Source organism: Dendrobates tinctorius, unplaced genomic scaffold (genome assembly GCF_039654945.1).
Source record: "Dendrobates tinctorius isolate UK_male_01 unplaced genomic scaffold, ASM3965494v1 ptg000395l, whole genome shotgun sequence".
Classification (NCBI taxonomy): Eukaryota; Metazoa; Chordata; class Amphibia; order Anura; family Dendrobatidae; genus Dendrobates; species Dendrobates tinctorius.
Genome location: NW_027362061.1, coordinates 3,629,839 through 3,636,091, shown reverse-complemented (window position 1 = coordinate 3,636,091; position 6,253 = coordinate 3,629,839). Strand labels below are relative to the sequence as shown.

Here is a 6,253-nt window from a genome sequence, read left to right as displayed (position 1 = left end):
TGAACCCAAATAGGGTCTCTCTTACGACCTGCTGCCATGGCTCACACAGATCACTTATGAAGTTTGATTGTTACTACAGCCTGAGCCAAGCACTGCTGATGTTACTACAGCCTGAGCCAAGTACTGCTGACTATCCAACAAGTTTGGGCACGTCAACTGAATGCAGGGAAAAAGAAACTAAACCAAAACTGAAACCAAGCTAGAAGTGTGGAATTAAAGGGGCAGTATGAACAAAAAGTAGAGGCTATTAATAGTTTATACAATTAAGACATGCTGCTTTTAAACACCTACCTATTGCCATATAGTAAAACAAAAAAGATTTTTACTTACTTTGGGGTCCCCCCCTCACCCTGGCGTTAGATCGTTGCCCCTAGTTTCGTCCGTGTAACTATGGGCGCACATGCACACTGCTCTCACTTCTCATTTTAATCGTGATTTATATTAAAAAAAAAACCTTTTGATTTAAATCAGTGATTTAAATCATGATTAAAATCATGATTTAAATCGATCCGGGCTCCCTTTAAGGGAGCCCGACGTACTCACTAAATTGTCCCTATCCCTAAGTTTTTTTGGATGCAGATTGCTCTCACACGAGTGTTTTTTTGATTTGGAAAAGAAAGAAATGAGGATGGAGAATCAAAACTTTAAGGCTAAAAAATATACTCACACATATATACACCAACTGTATAGACACACATATAAATATTTATGGTGTATACATTAGGCTATAAGACCTGGAGACTGTTATTACACATGCTGCCACTAGGTTTATTTTCTTTTCTTTAAAAAAAAAAAAAAAAAAAAAACTGTCGCTGTCAGGAGTGGGATTCGAACCCACGCCTCCACGTGGTGACTGCAGACGCTCAACACGCTCCCTGGTGCACAACAGCTTGCACCTCCAGGGACCAGTACTGCTGCTGTCAAGGAGTGGGATTTGAACCCACGCCTCCACATGTGGTGACTGCAGACGCTTAACACGCTCCCTGGTGCACAACAGCTTGCACCTCCAGGGACCAGTACTGCTGCTGTCAGGAGTGGGATTCGAACCCACGCCTCCACGGGAGACTGCAACCTGAACACAGTGCCTTAGACCACTAGGCCATCCTGACTGCTGACACTGACATGCTCCCTGGTGACACAAGAGTTTGCACCACCAGGGACTTCAGTACAGATCTGCTGTCCAAATCAGACATTGGGGCCCCTGGTGGGACTTCTGGCAAAGCCAGAGGGGACATTGGGATGTCATTTGAAAGCTAATTACCAGACTGAGGTGAGGGAGCAGTTCTTGGGGCTGTGTGGTGCTCTGTTGGGCATTTGTGCACCCTCAAGCCTGCACCACAAGGACCACTTTTATCCATGGACAGCCAGGCTCTGACCCCCTGAATTCAAATTCCATTTGAATTCAAATACAACACAAAAAACACAAAAAGTTGTGCATACAACTTATACCACAATGAACAGATGACTAATAAAACAATCCACCAGGAGTTAACAGTGGACATGTGGAGCTTTCATGTAGCCTCACTGTGCCCAGTAACATTGGCTGGTCACCCTACATGAGAAAAAATTGTAATATTCCAATATTCTAAACTCTGTCCCTGTCTAATTTCTTTGTAACAAGACATCAGATGATCGTAGATAAAGGCATTTTATTCAACTTTTCACAAAGTTAACAGAGAGGCTGTAAAAACATCAAGAGACATTTTTTGGCTTAAAAAAAAAAAAAAATGTAAACTGATGAATCAGCTGGTAAGTTTTTTTGGATGTACAGTGGTCAGATGGATTTGAGAAGGACGTTCTCTCGGCAGACGGGTGCCTGTTATACCCTATAGAATATATTCAGTGTACACGTCCTGGTGTGAAAAGAACCTAATATATATATTTTTTTTTTTTACTCCAAAAACAGAAAAAAAAACAGAGTGAAGGCAATCAGTTTCCACCAGACACAAACAAACCTAAGTTTGCTTCGGCCAGAAATCACTCGAAATAAAAGGGTTTCCAGGACCTTCAGGCCCCTGAAGCTTAAAACTAGCGAAGAGACTGGGGGGGGGTGAAAACTAAATTATATATATATACACACCACCTGCCCAGACTGGACTGATGACGACCCGACCAGAACCCATGTGAGGCCTAGTCGGCCCCGGTAACTGAAAAGGCCACTACTGTTATGCTTTTAATCCTTTCCCAGTCATATAAAAGAATTTTAAAAAAAATGGCCGGAGAGTTGCTATATGGCGCAAGTTCCCACCCAAAAAAAGTGTCTAACACATTCAGTTACAAATGTGTAATTTTCCTACATCTGAGGGGGAAAAGGCCACCATGGAGGTGTGTGTAAGAAGGTATGGCCGCTCCCAGGGTCCTCCATCACATACAGAGGCCTAGAGACATCACCGGCCTCACACGCCCCGAACTACGCGCACAGACTGAAGAAGAAGGGGCTCCGCCATTACCGGAGGAGATTGTGCGCCTCCATGCTGCGGTTCTGGAGCACACCACGGCCACACGGAGCGGGGTGGACGGCATTATGGTATCAGGCCGCCGAGATCTCCCCCTCACGAAAACCTCCTGACTCGGCGGAGACACGGTGAGGAGGACCGCAGCCGCTGCTACAGATGGCGGCACTTCCGCCTGTGCTCCGCCACCACAGGAACTAAAATGGCGGCCGGGCGGGGAAGTGACGTGTGGTGAGGAGACGTGGGAGGCCGGACTGAGTCATGGAGGAGGCGACGGTGGTGTCGTAATGTTTGCTGTGGAGAGCGCAGCAGAGGAGCGGAGCTGTCAGCGGGGAAGAGCGCGGCACAACACAAAGCCCGGAGGAGGGAGCGGCGACACCCCGCAGAGGACAGAAGGGAGACGGTGTGTGGGGGGAGAGAGTGGGGGGAGCAGAGGCTGAGCATGGGGGGGGGGAGCAGAGGCTGAGCATGGGGGAGAGCAGAGGCTGAGCATGGGGGGGGGGGAGCAGAGGCTGAGCATGGGGGGGGAGCAGAGGCTGAGCATGGGGGGGGGAGCAGAGGCTGAGCATGGGGGAGGGGGGGGGAGCAGAGGCTGAGCATGGGGGAGGGGGGGGGAGCAGAGGCTGAGCATGGGGGGGGAGCAGAGGCTGAGCATGGGGGGAGCAGAGGCTGAGCATGGGGGGGGAGCAGAGGCTGAGCATGGGGGGGGGAGCAGAGGCTGAGCATGGGGGAGGGGGGGGGAGCAGAGGCTGAGCATGGGGGAGGGGGGGGGAGCAGAGGCTGAGCATGGGGGGGGGAGCAGAGGCTGAGCATGGGGGGGGGGAGCAGAGGCTGAGCATGGGGGGGGGGAGCAGAGGCTGAGCATGGGGGGGGGGAGCAGAGGCTGAGCATGGGGGGGGAGCAGAGGCTGAGCATGGGGGGGGGAGAGCAGAGGCTGAGCATGGGGGGGGGAGCAGAGGCTGAGCATGGGGGGGGGGAGCAGAGGCTGAGCATGGGGGGGGGGGAGCAGAGGCTGAGCATGGGGGGGGGGGGAGCAGAGGCTGAGCATGGGGGGGGGGGGAGCAGAGGCTGAGCATGGGGGGGGAGCAGAGGCTGAGCATGGGGGGGGGAGCAGAGGCTGAGCATGGGGGGGGAGCAGAGGCTGAGCATGGGGGGGGAGCAGAGGCTGAGCATGGGGGGGGAGCAGAGGCTGAGCATGGGGGGGGAGCAGAGGATGGTGCTTGGGGGGCGGAGCCGGAGCTGGAGTGTGGTGGACGGGAGATAAAACACAACCTTAGTATGTAGGGCTGTGGAGTCGGAGTCGGAGCTCATTTTGGTGGAGTCGGAGTTGGTATAAAATGGACCGATTCCGACTTCTAAAATATATAATAAATTGGGTACAGTAGTTCAATGCAGGATGTGCTGAATATTTTTTCATAGGAATTTGGGAAAGTTATGAAATGTCCTATAAATGGCTGTTCTATTCCTGATCTAAGGCTACATTCACACACAGCGTTTTTCCTGTGTTTTTTGAGGATACGTTTTTCAGCTGCAAAAGTTGATCATCTTTTTAAAAACTGCATCACCTGAAAGGTTTTTGAGCTCATAGATAATGTTTTCAATATCAGAGCAGATTTCTAATCTGCTTTTATTTATATATCTGTCTATCCATATCATATCTGTACCAAAAAGAATGAAAGCCGGATAGCACACAGACTAACACTCCTTTTTTTTAGCACCAGTCAGGTCCACCTCATAGCTGCCCAAAAGGACGCCCAGGACAGGCATTGCTCGTCTTCAGTAACATCAACTGATAGTTGGAATAAATAGACTGCATTCACCACCACATCTTCTTAAGGTGCAGGCTTTATTTTCAAGTGTAGGGGTGTGCAGTATGAGGTTCTGCCCCCCCCCCAGGTTTGATCCTGGCTACGCCCATGATGTGGATGTAGCCTGAGGATCTAGGCTTTGTCTTAGCCGAGATAAGTCATAGTGTGTGTGTGTGTATGTGTGTGTGTGTATATATATATATATATACACACACACACACACACACACTACAGACCAAAGGTTTGGACACACCTCAATCAAAGCGTATTCTTTATTTTCATGACTATGGTTTAATAAGTGGGATTTCTTGCCTTATAAATGGGGTTGGGACCATCAGTTGTGCAGAAGTCTGGTGGATACACAGCTGATAGTCCTACTGAATAGACTATTAGAATTTGTATTATGGTAAGAAAAAAGCAGCTGAGTAAAGAAAAACGAGTGGCCATTATTACTTTAAGAAATGAAGGTCAGTCAGTCCGAAAAATTGGGAAAACTTTGAAAGTGTCCCCACGTGCAGTGGCAAAAACCATCAAGCGCTACAAAGAAACTGGCTCACATGAGGACCGCTCCAGGAAAGGAAGACCAAGAGTCACCTCTGCTGCGGAGGATAAGTTCATCCGAGTCACCAGCCTCAGAAATCGCAGGTTAACAGCAGCTCAGATCAGAGACCAGGTCAATGCCACACAGAGTTCTAGCAGCAGACACATCTCTACAACAACTGCTAAGAGGAGACTTTGTGCAGCAGGCCTTCATGGTAAAATAGCTGCTAGGAAACCACTGCTAAGGACAGGCAACAAGCAGAAGACTTGTTTGGGCTAAAGAACTCAAGGAATGGACATTAGACCAGTGGAAATCTGTGCTTTCGTCTGATGAGTCCAAATTTGAGATCTTTGGTTCCAACCACCTTGTCTTTGTGCGACGCAGAAAAGGTGAACGGATGGACTCTACATACCTGGTTCCCACCGTGAAGCATGGAGGAGGAGGTGTGATGGTGTGGGGGTGCTTTACTGGTGACACTGTTGGGGATTTATTCAAAATTGAAGGCATACTGAACCAGCATGGCCACCACAGCATCTTGCAGCGGCATGCTATTCCATCCGGTTTGTGTTTAGCTGGACCATCATTTATTTTTCAACAGGACAATGACCTCAAACACACCTCCAGGCTGTGTAAGGGCTATTTGACCAAGAAGGAGAGTGATCGGGTGCTACGCCAGATGACCTGGCCTCCACAGTCACCAGACCTGAACCCAATCGAGATGGTTTGGGGTGAGCTGGACCGCAGAGTGAAGGCCAAAGGGCCAACAAGTGCTAAGCATCTCTGGGAACTCCTTCAAGACTGTTGGAAGACCATTTCCAGTGACTACCTCTTGAAGCTCATCAATAGAATGCCAAGAGTGTGCAAAGCAGTAATCAAAGCAAAAGGTGGCTACTTTGAAGAACCTAGAATATAAGACACATTTTCAGTTGTTTCACACTTTTTTGTTAATTATATAATTCCACATGTGTTAATTCATAGCTTTGATGCCTTCAGAGTGAATCTACAATTTTCATAGTCATGAAAATAAAGCAAACTCTTTGAATGAGAAGGTGTGTCCAAACTTTGGTCTGTACAGCCATGGCTAAAAATTTTGAGAATGACACAATAATTTTTACAAAGTCTACTGCTTCATTTTTTCTAATGGCAATTTGCATATACTCCAGAATGTTATAAAGAGTGATCAGCTTAACAGCAATTACTTGCAAAGTCAATATTTGCCTAGAAAATTAACTTTATCCCCCAAAATACATTTCAACATCATTGCAGCCCTGCCTTAAAAGGACCAGCTAACATCGTTTCAGTGATTGCTCCATTAACACAGGTGTGGGTGTTGATGAGGACAGGGCTGGAGATCAATCTGTCATGATTAAGTAAGAATGACACCACTGGACACTTTAAAAGGAGGCTGGTGCTTGGCATCATTGTTTCTCTTCTGTTAACCATGGTTATCT

The 6,253-nt window shown here is 48.2% G+C and overlaps 1 protein-coding gene and 1 non-coding gene across 2 annotated transcripts in view; one reads left to right on the top strand and one right to left on the bottom strand.

Annotated features, from left to right (window-relative positions):
* Positions 1 to 1,026: 1,026 nt before the first annotated feature.
* TRNAL-CAG (transfer RNA leucine (anticodon CAG)) lies at positions 1,027 to 1,109 on the bottom strand. Its single transcript has one exon. It is a non-coding gene; the product is annotated as a tRNA-Leu (tRNA).
* Positions 1,110 to 2,419: 1,310 nt separating this feature from the next.
* The window catches only part of LOC141076234 (microtubule-associated serine/threonine-protein kinase 3-like), a 60,164-nt gene continuing 56,330 nt past the window's right edge, over positions 2,420 to 6,253 (top strand). Inside the window, exon 1 of the mRNA XM_073563589.1 lies at positions 2,420 to 2,856. The gene's annotated coding sequence lies outside the window, so the exon portion shown is untranslated. The remainder of the gene's footprint in view (positions 2,857 to 6,253) is intronic.